Here is a 16813-nt window from a genome sequence, read left to right on the forward strand (position 1 = left end):
TCGCAATAAAGGGTGATTCATTTTTACTACAAGTCCATAGTTATTAAGTGTTAAAAGTCACTCTTTTACTTTATTAATAATAATTATATTATATTAATAAATATTTATAAACCTTTAAATTTAAGATTAAAATACTTATATTACTAAGAGTATAGATACAGGGGCAGACCTATTAAGAAAGTATGGGTTCCCAGAAACCCATTCGGTTTTTAATTTTTAGTGTAAATATACATAAAAACTGAAAAGGAACCTATAAGTAAAATATAATGGGAACCCATAAACAAAAAAGCCTTGGTTCTCAACTGGTTATGTCTGTGGTATTCTCCCCAAGACACCCGGGTTCGAATCCCGTATGAGGCGCAATTAATATTTTTTGTTCCGTGAGCTACTTTTAGGGCATATGCTTGTTTGTTTATAGTAAAAGAAAGCAGAAGAAGAATAAGAATGGTAATGTTTCTGCTATATCCTAAAATCTTAATCTTTATGGTTCGAGAAAACAACTTTGGCAGTGACAAAAAGAAGGAAGATTTTGGGAATTGCCATTGTTTGACTTCAACACAATAGTAAATGCAACAAAACATTTTTTCAGATGGTTGTAAGCTTGGTGAAGGTGGGGTTTGGGGCCTCTTTTACAAGGTAATATTACTCATAAGATGGGCAACCACTTCCTCATCATGTTTTATTTACGAAGATCTATCATTTTTGAAAATGGAAACTACAATCTTACAATAAATGGTATGAGTTTTTGATGTCCATTTGACTTTAACCAGTTTGACTTGTTCAACCAATTATGTGATGAACCTTACCTGATTCGAACTATCGAACCGACCCGATTTTTTTTAGGTTCAGTCATATGAAATTTGAGTATCTAAAAAAGTGAACCCAGTGAAAAAAAATCCTGGATCCGCCACTGTATAGATATTTTGTTTAAAACTTGTTAATTTGACGCTTTTGACATTCATTTCACAGTATCACCGTTTTCGCGTTATTAGTGAAACACCTAACGTTTACTATTTAAAATTCATCATTTAATCAAATAAACTCCTTTTCCATATTAAAATACATGTAACTGTTATATTTTAGTCATTTAAATATTAGTGGAGGTTCATTTGAGAAAAAAATTTAATTGAGAAGAAAAGGAACAAAGGGTACAATTGTAAAATATTAAGTGGTTATTTTTTCAACTCATTTATTACAATCTTTAACTAATTAATTACTCATAAAGACTATTATTCTCTACACTAATTTTCATTGTCTACACACATAAAAAGTTATCCTACACATTTCGAAACTTATCCTACACATACTTAAATTCATCTTACACAACTCGTAATTTATCCTACACACCTACTAATTTGTCCTACACTCTAAATTAATTTTTTTTAATTTTTGAAAAAGTAAATATATTTTGAAAATAAGTTAAAAATTTAATGTTTAGCTATTATAAAGGAAGACTAGATATTAATGATCTATGTAAGTTTACAAATATACCCTTACATTAATATTAAATGCAAATCTACTACTTCTAATAAAACAAAATAATTTTTAGCCACTTGTCATAATCTTAACCCATTAGTTGACACTTGGCATTAGACTAATACCTATTTACTTCTCATGACCGCCAAAACCACATCCCTCACGCTTCTTTTCTTTTCCTTCTTTTTTCTTTAACCTAATTAAGGCTACACCGTTTCACATAATAATCTCTTCACCTTCACTCCAATCATCTTCCAAGAATACATTCCGTTTCCATATATAACAATGAAATTCGTTGGATCTACATATATAGATTGTTTTATATTTAGATTTAGATTCTTCTGGTTCTTCATCTACGTCTACCTTTTCTTAATTCGATTCAGAAATTCTCATATCAATATACAAATCTGTAAGTTGTTTATTAGAAATTTCTTCTTTAATCATTATCATGTGTTCTTTCATTTCTTTATTGTCTTAAAATTATGTTTAAGTTGAATTAACCCTAAATTGGATTGTCATTGAAAAATCTGTTGATTTTGGGGTTTTAAGTTATGGTTTTCTATAAGAATATGTTGTTTATGCAAAACCCTAAACCCGATTTGGATGCTGAATAATTTTAATTTCTGATTTTTTTCATTCTATCAAGTTTATATGAAACCCTATATCCGATTGTTATGTAATATCTGTGTTAAGTTTTATTTGAATTGATGTAAATTAATATTTATTTGATTGTCATTGTTAATAAGTTTGTCATTGTGATTCAACAGTTTAAATCCGATTTGCATCAAAAAATCAGTTGATACGAATGGTCTACTGGTAGTCATTTAAACTTATGGAACTGTCAAATTTATCAAAATTTACAAATAAAGATTTGATACTTTGTTTTTAGAGAAGGGTTACTGGTAGTTTTTATACGAATGGTCTACTGGTAGTCATTTTCTCTTTTGGTATCCTCATTACTTCAACGATGACTGGATGCACTAGGTTTTGGCGTTATAGTACCGGTAAATCGTACGAGACTTATATATTAATAAAACAATTCATGTGCCTTTTATATTGTTTTGGGTTCTGATATAGTGGCGTTAAAGTGTGGTTTAGAAGTTTTTATATTGGACTATTGGGTCCCACTCGTGGTTTTGGTGTGGACTGGAATATCTTATGCTAAGCCATCTTTCTACCTACTTTTGTGAGAGTGTTTGACTATTTCAAATGTCGAAGATGCCCTTTGATAATGATGGGGTTATATGAGGAGTTGCAAATTTACATTCTTTCATTTGACGGAGCAGGTTCTAAAGAGAGTGATCCACATTCAAAGCGCATTGTTAAAAGTGAAGCATTTGATATTCAAGAATTAGCTGATAAATTGCAAAATGGTCCCAAATTCTATGTAATGGGATTATCAATGGGTGTGTTATGCCTCCTGGTTGTTATTTACCTAAGATGGTTTAATTCTAAGAGCCTTTTCTATATGTAGTTATTGACCCAATAAGGATTGTTTTTGTTGATGTAGCTGATATAATATTGTTTTTCCTTTTCATTGTGCAGCCGAAAAAAAAACCTTGAGCAAGCTAAGGGCCAATTGTTCCATTCATGTTTTGGTCATCTCATTGCACCTCTTCGACGAAAGAAAGAAGTCAGCGCATAACATAATATTTATGTTGGTCTTGTGAAAGGTTAGATTGACCAGGTAAATTGCCAACCATTCAGCTTTAATGTAGTAGTTTTTGTAATCATATTGACACACCACTCACCAGTTAGTTATTGAAAAATGTAAAATTTTCCGTAAAAGAAGTTATTTTTGTGTCAACGACCTGTATCAAAAGGTTGTTTTTGACCTGTTAGTCCTGTTTGTATGGTATGAAAAGACAAGCCTGAGAGGGTGTGGTTTTGAGTTAAATTTTATGTTGAGAATAATGGAGTATAGAATAAATGAATTATATCCTAATCTATTGTTTGAGCCTACTTATGCCATTCTCCCGGGTACCTTTTTCATGTTACATTCATGAGACATCCAAGGGTTTGTCTTTTTTTAAATACTTATTAAGTTATAATTGTATTTTATCTTCTTTTTCAAACTAAATTGTCAGCTTTAGTAAATTGGCAGATAATTAAGATGCTAGCAATGGGTTGGGTTGCGTTTCAGTTTTGGGGACAAAAGGTTTTGGTGGTGCAGTTGAGGGCAGGGGCGGAGCCCACGTAATAATAGGGGAAGCACACGCTACGGCTCAACCCCGTAGTCGTAGTGTATTTTTTTCGGTTTTATACAAAGGATACCCCTAAATAAATACGAAGATACCCCTGACAAAAAATAGGATAGTTGATGTTATTAAAATCCCAATTTTTATAAGCCCGGACCATTGCGACCCAAAAGTTATAGAATAAATTAAGCCCAAATTATAAAGTAATATAATTGAAAGAAGCCCATTTAGTAAATGCCAAAGCTTAGCCGAAGACCCTAAACATTAAATATGGGTTTAGATTAACAATGGTCATCGGCTTTCTTACTCATTGACTATTATGTGATATGCTATTTTCTTAAATTTTTAATGGGCTTTTTAATTTACATTGTTGGTGACTTTGGTGACTAATTTTCTTAGTCGATTCAAATAATTTGCAAGTATGTTGTGAAAAGAGGAGCTTTAGTCAAGTATCTTTTTAGTTCACAAGTAAAATTGATATGTAAAATGGGTTACTAAAAGAAGCTGACTTCGGTTCATTTTGCACATCAGTCAAGCCTAAAAGTCAAATTTAGAACAGTGAACACTCTTTATAGCTAAAAACAAACACGCACTCAAATCAAAGATCAAATTCTTTTGTAATTACAGCAATACCATCCGCATTCCATATCATGCTATGCAAATTTTCTGTCTTTTAATCGAGTTTTGGAGAATATTATTATTTCGTTACCTTTTAATGTTTCAATGTTGTGTCAGGTGTAATGTGCGTGTTTGAAATGAGAAAGAATGAGAAGGATGGGAAGAAAAATGGAAGGAAGAACCCGAGAGTGAGCCAATGGAAGTTGATGGCAAGAAAGCTCCAGACAAGGAGACTGAGAATAAGGATACAGAAGTTGCTGATTCAAAAGACGGAAGAAGAGGATCATGAAGAGACCCCGGAGAAGAAGAGAACGAAAAAAGGCGCAAAAAGCAGGGTGGTGATGAAAAAAGTAACAGCAAGACAAAAGCATCAGTGGAGAAAAAAGTAAAGGAGAAAAAAGAAAAAGAACCAACAACTCCTGCTGCTCCAACAATTGAACAGCCTATATGGCAACGGAAGTCTGTAGAACGACGGTTATTGTCATTGAGAAAGACGGTACCAAGGAATTCCATATATTACTCATCATTCAGTTTTAAGTCCACTTTACATTTATTTTATTGATTCAATGAACTTATTTCAGGAAAAGGGGAGGGTATTGTGATTGCACCTCATGTTGCTGGTCGTCTTTTGGGCGGTATCGTTTAGAAAATAACTAAATATGGAGAAGATGTTATATATGCTGTTGACTATAATCGTCGCAAAGAGAGGTATTCCCTATACCAACTGCAAATATATTGAATTTATTCCGTTGCATAATGTTGTTGCTGATTTTTTATTTTTAGGCATTTAAATGGAACAGTTTTGGAGTCTTTTGTTCGTCCTGCAGTTCTTATAACAGATGCATATAATGCTTTGAGTAATCAACCTTCTAGACGTTAAAGAGATCATAAATTTTTAGGTATTTTTTAACTAAAATATGTAGTCTGAAAAAAATATGTTTCATTCAGCTATTTGCGTGCACCGAAATTTGCAAACCGATTCTTATAAATAACAATCATATTTTTGTGTGTCTTGAAAATTTAGAGGCTATATTAAACACTCTACGAGCCCGCGGGAATGTATTGTTGCCTGTGGATACTGCTGAACGAGTACTGGAACTGCTTTTGATATTCGAACAGGTTAGTCTGCATAAAACGTTACATGTTTTCACTCTACGAGCCAGCGGGAATGTATTGTTGCATGTGGATACTGTTGGACGAGAATTGGAACTGCTTTTGATATTCGAACAAGTTAGTTTTTTGGACCTAAACGAAAACCGAAGCGATCCGAATTAGAAATGTGTCTAAACAGACCAAATATAACCTATTAACATTTTTATAGGTATAGATTCTTAGTGTTTCTTAATGACTTTTGTTTGTTTTTTTATAGGTATAGTTTCTTAGTGTTTCTCACCGGTTGTGTCTAATGGAGTTAATTAACGCCTACTATCTAATCTTCTCATGCAGGTATGTTTGATATTTTTTTCTTATTTTAACTGAAGTTAATGTCCATATTTGTAATTCACTTCGTTAATATTGATCCTATAAGGTATTGCCGTGGGAGACATGAGATGGGAAAAGATTGAAGGGAATTGGATTTAAGTTGTTTAGTAATGTGTGATATCTAGGACAAGCTGACATTAAAGACATTTGTTTTACACCTGAATATTTAAAAGAGTCTAAAATAGGTTATGTCTAAAAAGTGTAAATTTCCTCCAAAGTAAGATAATGAAAAGTATACAAGCGAAGGACAGTCACGGAAGTTTTTACAAACATGCTGGAAACATAGATGCCGACTAATCTACTCATGATATTTGTTTTGATGTCAGGTTATTCATCACACACTTTTGATAATTGCAGATGCATATGTAATGTTAACAGGGGAAGGTAGCTTTACACATTGATGCTTCTTATATATGAGTTTGCTAAACCCAACATCTACTTCAGAAGGCATGCTTGGTACCCGCCGAAACGGGTGAGTTCATGTTAACACAAAGCACTTCTTTTCCCAAAATTGCCAATGCTTTTGGTTAATGATTAGCATGCCAAACGATTGTTAAAGATATGTTATTTTAATTTTTTTAATGGAACCTATGCATTTGAATAAAATAATTTAGGAGGTTTTAAGCATCAAAATTACACTCTGGTTAACTTTCGCTGTGTTACCTAAGGATGAGCTCGGTACCGAAAATGTTTTGATCGATTAATGCACTATAGCCAATAACTGACTTTGTTTTTTCGTTTAGATTTTTAAGATAATGGGAGTGAGTCCTGGAGTGGGCATTGGTGGTCGATCTGAACAATTTTGTAGCCAATCCATTAGAACTAAGTGTTAAGTTGGGTACCTTTCTTAAAAGTAATAATATGTTAAATTGTTGCATATAAAGCAATTGTATGGTATATCATCTTTCTTTGCCATAGATAAAACTGAAGCTTATATATATTTCATATAGAAAATTAGAATATGCTAGAAGATGTCAACAGAGATAATGGGAAGTTTGTTATATTTTCGTTTGTTTTAGCTAACTACATTAAAAGCATAGCCTAAAGGCTTTATAAATTCAGTTCATCATTGGGTATCGTGTCATGCAACAACTTAAATGATGATTAATGCAAAGTTAGGGTGCTGATAATATTAGTCGATTTGTTTTGCTTTTTTGTCTTAGGGTATGATTGTTATTGTTTATAAGACCGCCCGTAATGGGGCGTGTTTTGTAAAAAAATTTCGAAAAAAAGGCCAAAAACGCCCGATAACCACTACATACCGGCGTGATTGGGCGTTATTTTAGGCGATTTGGTATTTGGCTTTTTTTAAATCACGCTTCAAAGGGGGTTTGACTGGCCAATCAAATGAGGGCATGTGGGTTTAGAGAGAGATGGAATGTGGGGTTTGAGTTTGCCGGATTTTTTGCCGGAATTTCTGATGGAGGTTCAGGTCACGAAGAAGAAGAAGGCCCCTGTAGTTTGTTTTAAAACTTTGATGTTGACACATTATCCCCCTATAGTTTAAACTTTAATATCTTTAACATTTCAAGTTTCAAAAATGCTATATCAGCCCCTAAAGTTTTGTTTATTAAAAGTCTTATTTGGATCTTTTATGAAACTTAAATTTTTGCAATGTAATTTTTTAGTATTGGTTTTTTAATTTAATGACGTATTTTAAGTTTTTAATTTAAAAATAAAATAAATAATTGTGTAATGATTGGATGGGGCGTTATTGGGCATTATTCCGCTACGCCACTTTTGCAAAAAACGCCCAATAATGTCCCCATGCTGACTGGACTGCCACATGCCAGAAAACACCAATGGGTGGGGGCATTATTGCTCAAACCACTACGCATGGTCTAAGTAGACACCTTGATGATGGACTGTAAACACTTTCTATTGGCAAGATCAGTACCTACAAATAGGTAGGTAGGTCTATGTTTATGTGTATATATATAAAATACATATATGTGTATCATTAATAATGTTATTTATCATATTTTTTTATATTTTCTCTAATGCCATGTGTATGATTTCTCTGTCATTATTTTATAATATGCTTTAAAGGTGGCTAAAGCCATAATTGATAAAAACAAAGCAACTGAATATACATGTTTGGGAAGCATCTGGTAAGAGGAATGAATGATGTGTACCTGCAAGCTGCTCCTTAATAAGTTGAATGTTTGTTCAAAAGTTATAGGATTAACAAAGAAATGTTCAAAGCAAATGAGGTGATTTTGGACAAGTTAAATGTTCTTTGGACAAATAGAGGAATTTATGTAATATTACTTTATTTGCATTACTTTTATTTATACACTTATGATTAATGCTATTTAAATTTTTCCTACATTTGTTTTTATTAGTTATATATTTAGATTTACATTATGATTATAGTACTACTGCTTTCTTCAATCATAATTAGCACATACGTTATTTTAATGTTTTCTATAAGTAAAAAGTGTTTTCATTACCCAGCCTGTTGGCACGACAATTTTGCCACATCTGAAAAAGAATACAAATATATGATTGTGTGCGTGCTTTAATATGTAGTTTTTTTTTTCATCTCGGGCAAAGAACTCCACCACCCAATCCTACCGGTGATTACTTTGTAGCAAAGAGTATTTGTCAATTAGCATGTGTACCGAATAAATTACTTTTTGTATGGTTTAGTTATGTGTTAATCATAAATAGCTTTACTATGATTTATTTCATTGATTATTGATTATTGATTATATTTGTTCTGCTCAATATATGTTAATGTCAAAATAGGTTCGGGTCAGTCAAAACGGGTTTTGCTCAAAATAGGTTCATGTCAATATGTGTTCCGCTCAATATACGTTAAGGTCAAAACTGGTTAAAAATGATTTATTTAATAAAATATATATCAAATAACCAAAGTTATAAAAAATAATTAAAAAAAAGAAATCTATCCGGGTTCTAAAAATTGCTATAAAATCATTTGTACAATAACATCTCAATACCTATAAAAAATGAATCAAAACATATTTACCTAAGTGAGAAAAATCATATTTTTATACGTTTATATTGAAAAGTTTTTTCATTACAAAGTTTATCTCATTGCCAGTATATATTATATGTTTGTGTTAAGCCACCCGCGAAAATCGCGGGATCTTAGGCTAGTCTATACTATATAATAAAAGAAATCAATAAAAGGACACATGTCACTCATTGAAGCCATCTATTTTTGTAGATAATTAATATCAATTAAAAAATAATTATAAAATTAAATTTAATATAAATTTAAACAATTTGTATAGGAGATAATATAATATTTAAAATTTTGTTATAGTTTACTTTTTACCACAAAACTTTATCAAATTTTATCTTTACTCTTTCTTAGCCCTTAAGTTCAAGAAATGTAATTTTTAACCACTTAACTTTTTATGAACTTTGTAAATGTCACTTTGACCCCCTAAAGAGTTTTTGCCTTGACGATATAAATTCGAGTTAGTCGGGTCGCGTATAATACGTTATGATTGTACGATATAAATCCGATTTACGTTACGTTTTGATCCAATCGCAATGCAACTATAGGATATATCGAGTTCAATCGGATACGTTAAAACATGCGTTTTCATATGGTTAACACATCACATAGCGCTTGGACTAATCCTTTCGATATAAATTAATATAATGTAAATGATTTATTTATTTTATTAAACTAAAGTAGTTAAGGATAGAACCTATTTCAAAAATGTTTATACGGGGTAAACGAAAATATTTTATATCTTTATAAACCTTATGTATTATATGGATTGAATAAATCAAATTTTGTATACTACATAATAAAAAAAGTTATATTTTTAAAAACCCCTATAAAATTACATGTGCTCAACCCGTATAACACATGAGGTTCTTAAAAATGTAAATTTTTTCATTATTTATTATATAGAATTAAATTTACTCAATCCATACAATATATGGGGTTCTCAAAGATATAACTTTTTTATTATTTAATATATAAAATTACATTTATTCAACCCGTGTAATACACGGGGTTCTAACCTAGTATTAAATAAAGTAAAATGAAACATTCTTATTGGTTGAAACTTATTCTTTTTTCTTCTTATAAAAAATTTGTTCTCATTTGAACCTTCCACTTAAATATTATTGCTTATATTTAGTTGAACACTACTCAAACTTGGCAATTTTTAACGCGTCAACTTACGCAACGAAAATCGTCTAAAGTCATATATTAACATCATGAGCTTACTACATACATTTTATCACTTAGTTTATGCTTAAAAATAAGTTCTATTTTTTGTTTTAAAATAGGTTTAAAACACTAGCATTTTCATACCGAAAATGCCAAACTTGACTTTTTAAGCATGTTATAAAAATAATAATGTATATACATCATATACCAAAAATACAATTTTTATTCCTTGAAAAAAAAAACATAGTTTACTTCTGTCCCAAACGAAACTGAAGTAAAACTTTCAAATTAAGGCTAAATCTAGGGGCGGACCCACTTAGATCCGTAGGTGGGCGGGCGCACCCTATAAACTTTTGGTTTTATAAGTATATGTACGATTCAATTTTGACTCCGCACCCCATGAAAATTTGACACCGCGCCACATGAAATTGATAATGAAAGAATAGTGGAAGTAAAATGTGTTTAAGCTAAAAAAAAGAGAGTGAAAATGGTGTTAATCGGATTAGTTGCAGGTGGGGCAAAATGTTGGAGAAGAAGACCTTATTTAGAATAGGGGCAGTTTTGTAATTTTACATACTCACTCAAAATCTTGTTGTAGAATGACACGTGATCCTTTACCTTTTTAATAACTTTTATTTACTATTACTCAATTCATTATTTTTTAATTTTTTTATCATATTGAATTATTAGTTTGCTTAAAGATTCATATCCCCCAGTATTAATTAATTTTTTAGCAAATGAATTTGGAGAATTATGAAATGTAAGGGGAGAAATTGACGGAGATAATAATACTAAAACAAAGGTATAACCTAAGTTCGTAATTATAATTAGGGTAAATTATATGTTTTGTCCTTTATGTTTGTATCGAATTGCAATGGATGTCCGTTAACTTCAATAATTGCAGTGACAGTCCTTTTTTTTTTTGTTAAAAACATTACACGCTAAGTCCTTTACCACTAACACAGTTAAAATTTACAGTTAAGTTTAATCAAAGAAAGGTAATTTAGTCTTTTTACCAATCTAATTAAAAAACTTATTATATACCATATCTGTTCCCCTTCCTCTCCTCCACCACCACCACCACTAACACAACAACCCACCAAGGGGGACTTATGACCATTAGGTCATGGGATCGATTTCCACAAAGGGGGTTTTCCCAGATTTATTGGGTTTCCTCCTGAATTGCTGTATAGGCATTATTGTCTAGTGGAGATGGATATGATCGGATGGTTCTGCTGGTGGCACAATGAAACTCCAGTGGTCCGTCAGTGATCCAAATTTACCGTTCAAAAAAAAACACAACAACCCACCACCACAACACCCAATACCCATCTATTCCATTAAATTTTGTTACTCACATATTTTGCCAACAACACCGCCCGCCGATTCCATTATTTTGGCAACAGAATTTTCATTTTTTAGCGATGGTCGGAAGTGGTGGTCGAAATGATGGTGGTGACTGGCTGTTATAGAGAAGAAAGAGAGAGATGGAGAAAATATATGTGTTCTGTATGTTGGTGTGAGAGATGGAGAAATATGGGGAAGACAAAGAGGTGTGAAAAGACATAATTGCCCTTACATGAGTTGTATGTAATATGACTTAACGTTTAAAATTAACTAAGTTAGTGGTAAAGGACCTAGCTAACGTTTAATATGATTTTCACAAAAAAAAAAAAAAAAAAAAAAAAAAAAAAACGATTGCGACTGTAATTATTGAAATTAAAGACTATCCGTTGCGATTCGATACAAACGATGAAAAGTGTAATTTACCCTTGTAATTATATATATACACATAATAGAATTAAAAAGGTATTGGATTTTTAGAAAATTAATGGAACTAGATTTAACCAACGCAAAAGACAATTGTGCTTATTTCTTTTTTGTCCTTCAGGCTTCAACCTAAGAATTGATTAGGATTTTGTCACTGCATAATGTTAACCACAGTGATTAAATGGTTGAAAATATTTCCTTTACTTTTAAAAAAGAGAAAGACAGGCTGAACTTTGTATTTGGTGATTATCATATATATATATATATATATATAGAGAGAGAGAGAGAGTAAGGTTAACATACAAAAAGCCTTATCATACATCACGTAGGAGACAATGGTAACCGTTGGATCAGGGGTATAATCACGCATGGGACCACATAATCACGCATGGGACCACATAATCATGCATGGGACCACATAATCACGCATGGGACTATAATCACGCACGTTCTATGATAATAACGCACGTTATATTTTTTGTCATGTATGTTAATGTAGGTTAAGCCTTGAAGTACATTATACTTTCTATATATATATATATATATATATATATATATATATATATATATATATATATATATATATATATATATATATGGGAAAGATAAATCGAAAACCCATGTGAGTTGAGAAAACCCAAATAAACCCTATGTAACATTTTTATTTTTTTCTAAAAAAAATAGGAAATGTAATATAAATGTACACGGACCTATTTATGAAAAAAAAAATGAAAAAAACGCTTACTATTTTTTTTTTAAATGTTGAAAATTTATATATTACATTTTTTTTTGGACATAGATATTATGTAACCTGAAATTTTGTAACATTTTAAAAAAAAAAACTACTTGGTGTTTTTTTGTGTTTCTTTTTTTAAAATGTTCAAATATATGTATATTACATTTCCTATTTTTTTTAGAAATGTATCTTGAGTTTACATAGTTTTTTTACAAAGGTTTTCTGAGTTTTCTCAACTCAAGTGGGTTTTCGATTTATCCTTCCCCTATATATATATATATATATATATAGGGGAAGGTTCATTTGAGAAGAAATTTAATGTGAGAAGAAAAAGAAGAAAGGGCAGATTAGTAAAATGTTATTTCATTTATAACTCATATCATTAATTTTTCTCTCTTTAATTAATTAGTCAACTAATTATTAATTATCCTACATATACTCTACAAAATCTACACATATCAAAATTTTCCTACATATACCCTACACATTATAGAATTTTATCTTACACAGTCGAAATTTATCCTACACACCTCGAAATATATTCTACACAACTCGTGATTTTTCCTACACAACTATTAATTTATTCTACACTTTAAATTAAGTTGTTTTTTTTATTTGAAAAAATATATATATTTTGAGAAGGAGTTACAAATTTAATTTAGCTAGTTATTAAATGGGAAGAATACACATTAATGATTTAGTAAGTTTACCAATATACCCTTATATTAAAATTAAATACAAATATTAAATGAAGTAAAATGAAACATTCTTATTGGTTGAAATTTCTTCTTTTTTCTTCTTACAAAAAAATTCTTCTCATTTGAACCCTCCACTATATATATATATATATATATATATATATATATATATATATATATATATATATATAGGGAGCCGCTAAAATGAAAACCACCCCCAGTTGTAAGAACCGCGAGAACCACTTTCAACCAATAGGATCATGCCAACCAAAAGGGTATTTAGGTCATTTTGTTTACATGTCATGTCCATCATGTATGTCTTGTCTCTTATTAAAAGCTTTCACATCTCAGTTCATTTCACATTTCTCTCTCTTATATCTTCACCCCTCTTTTACATTCTTCATCTCTGATGATGAAGATCGTCATCTTCACACATACACAATCTTTATTAAAAGCCTTTCACATCTCTGATGAAGATCATCATCTTCAGCCTTTATATCTTCATCTCTGATGAAGATCATCATCTTCGTTGCCACGTCTTCCGATCTCGACGACTCCACCGCCACCGCCACCGCCACCACCGGTGGTTGTACCAGCCGACGCCAGCCAGGTAGTTTCTGTGTGTTTTTTTTCTCTTTTTCAAAGACCAGTTCTTCTGGCGATGATGATGTGGAAACCCACACATGAGCCTTGTTCTTCATCTGAGAGATTAATGGCGATGATGATGTCGGTGGTGCCGGCGATGTTGGTGGTGCCGGTGGTGCCATCGACGTCGGTGGTGCCGGAGTTTGAGTGGTGGGTACAAAAGACGGCGACTGTGGCAGTGGTGTCGAGAACGGGGACGGCGGCGGCGACGGATTGGTAGCGTAGCAGCCGGTAGGGCTCCGGCAAGTGACGTTAGCAGGTGGGTTTTGATTCAGTTGGGATTTTTATTCAAGTTGTGTTTTGCTTGATTCAAGTTGTGTTTTGAATCAGTTGGGTTTTGATCAATTGTGTTTGCGATTTTGTAAAAATGTGTAGGGGTTCATTTTTGAGGTGATTTTGTGGTGGTTTGCTTGATTCAGTGGGCAAAGGGGCTTGTTGGAAGCTTTGTGCCCTTTTGGGGGGGGGGGGGGTCCAAAGGTTCGATATTGTTTCTGTTGTTTTTGCAATCACACAGTTTGTTTTTGAATGAGTTTTGGTTTGATTATGTTTGTTTGGTGGTGGGTCTGTACATCATGATTATTTGATTATGTTTATATTAGAGATGCTTTTGGTGGTGGGTCTGTACATCACGCTTTTGATTTGATTATGTTTGTTTGGTGGTGCTGGGTTTGAATCTGGGTTTTGAATCTTTGTGGGTTTTGTCTTGTGGGTTTGAATCTGGGTTTTTAATTTTGTTGAATCTGGATTTTTATTGCTGTTGAATCTGTTGAATATGGGGTTTTGTTGCTATTGAATCTGGGTTTTTGTTGCTGTTGAATCTGTTGATTGATGATCTTGTCCCTTTTGAATGTTCAAATCGTTTGAATATGTTTGAATGTTGAATCTGGGCTTGAAATATGTTTGAATGATGTTTCTTGTCCCTTTTGAATGTTTAAAACAGTTGAATATGGTGCCTCATTTTGAATCGGCAGTGATGATGTAAAAAAAAACTGACAATGGCGCGGCAAGGACGGCGGAGGGTAGGTTTTTGAACCTGCAACCCCATTTTGCAGCCGTTGATTATCGGAAAATCTGAGCCAAAACTTCGTTTTTTTTTTCTAGAATCCACTCGTTCTTTTGATTTTTGTTTGTTGGGTTTTTATTTTTTTATTTTTAAGCGTCGATGATGATAACAATATATCTGAGACGCTTCACCGAGTGTGCGATTTTCTGGGTGCGTTCGGTTTTGCGTAAAAACGGTTTTGTAAAAAAAAAAGTTAAACCGTAAACTTTTACGTAAAACGTAAAACGTAAAACTTAAATTTTTTTACGTAAAACGGAAAACGTAAAAAGTTTTTCGTAAAGCGTAAAAAGTTTTAGGTAAAACGTAAATCGTAAATTTTTTTTAGTAAAACGTAAAAAGTTTTACGTTAAACTTAAAACGTTTTTGTAAAAAAAAAGTTATACCGTAAACTTTTTAACGTAAAACGTAAAAAGTTTTACGTAAAACGTAAAAAGTTTTTCGTAAAACGTAAAAAGTTTTTCGCCAAAACTTCGTTTTTTTTTCAAAAATCCACTCGTTCTTTTGATTTTTGTTTGTTGGGTTTTTTTTTTTTTTTGAGGCGTCGATGATGATAGCAAACTATCTGAGACACCCCCCGAGTGTGCGATTTTCTGTTGCGTTCGGTTTTGCGTAAAAACGTTTTTGTAAAAAAAAAAAGTTAAACCGTAAACTTGTTAACGTAAACCGTAAACTTTTTATCGTAAAAACGTAAAAACGTGAAGCGTAAAAAGTGTTACGTAAATTTTTTCGTAAGTTTTACGTAAAACGTAAAACTTAAAAAGTTTTACGTAAAATGTAAATTTTTTTTCGTAAAACGTAAAAAGTTTTACGTAAAACGTAAAAAGTTTTACGTAAACCATAAAAAGTTTTACGTAAAACGTAAAACGTAATTTTTTTAGTAAAACGTAAAACATAAAGTTTTTTTAGTAAAACGTAAAAAGTTTTACGTTAAAAAACGTCGAAAAAAACGTCGGAAAAAACGGCGCGTTAAAAAAACGCCGATTGAGAAAAAACGGCGCCTTTAAAAAACGGCGTGGAAAAACGGCGCGTAAAAACCGCGCGCAAAAAAACGGGGCTAAATGGGGCGTAAAAAAATTGGGGCAAAACGGGGTGAAAAAAATTTCGGCGGAGACGGAGCATAAAAAACGGCGCGCAAAAAACGGGACGTAAAAAACGTCACGGTAAAACGGGACGCCAAAAACCAGCGCGCAAAAAAATTCGGTTTGTTAAAAAAATGTTAATTTAAAAAAAGATCTTAATAAAAATATTTTTTTAATAAAAAAATATCACAAAATCTGAATTAAAAAAAAATGATTTTAATAAAAAATTATTATACAAATCTGAATTTAAAAATATTGTTTAACATAAAATTCTGTTTTTTTAATATAAAGTAATTAATGAATAAGACAAATAGACAATTAAATATAATATATATATAAAGACAAAATAGTGTAATTTTACTATACTACCCTTTTGGATTAAAATATTAAAGACATAATAAGACAAAATCTATTTAATATTAATTTTAGTTACTTTAAATCTCATCCATCCATCTCCTTAATCTAAAGGCTAGAAAGTGGTTCTCTCAGTTCTTACAACTGGAGGTGGTTTTCATTTTAGCGATCCCCTATATATATATATACCTATATATATATGTAATATTAAATATATATTATGTTATATCTAATCTAGTATCCATTATAATCAGTTACATAATATAGATCAAAATATATAATAACCTATTAAATAATTAGTTGGTAATTGTTGATGAACCATATTACCCTTATTAACTAATTAGGTTTCCTCCTGCGTGCTTATATAAGAATAATTATGTAGAGGTTAAAAGGTTACACACTTAGACATAACCTAATAATCATAACATCATCATCATCGACCTCCTCTCCAATAACCGATTACCCTTTTCGGTTTAATCATCACCATCATCAGTTAGCACCCTAAGGAGAAACCAGACCACCTTGACAAAGATGT

Source organism: Helianthus annuus, chromosome 17 (assembly GCF_002127325.2).
Source record: "Helianthus annuus cultivar XRQ/B chromosome 17, HanXRQr2.0-SUNRISE, whole genome shotgun sequence".
NCBI classification, from domain to species: domain Eukaryota; kingdom Viridiplantae; phylum Streptophyta; class Magnoliopsida; order Asterales; family Asteraceae; genus Helianthus; species Helianthus annuus.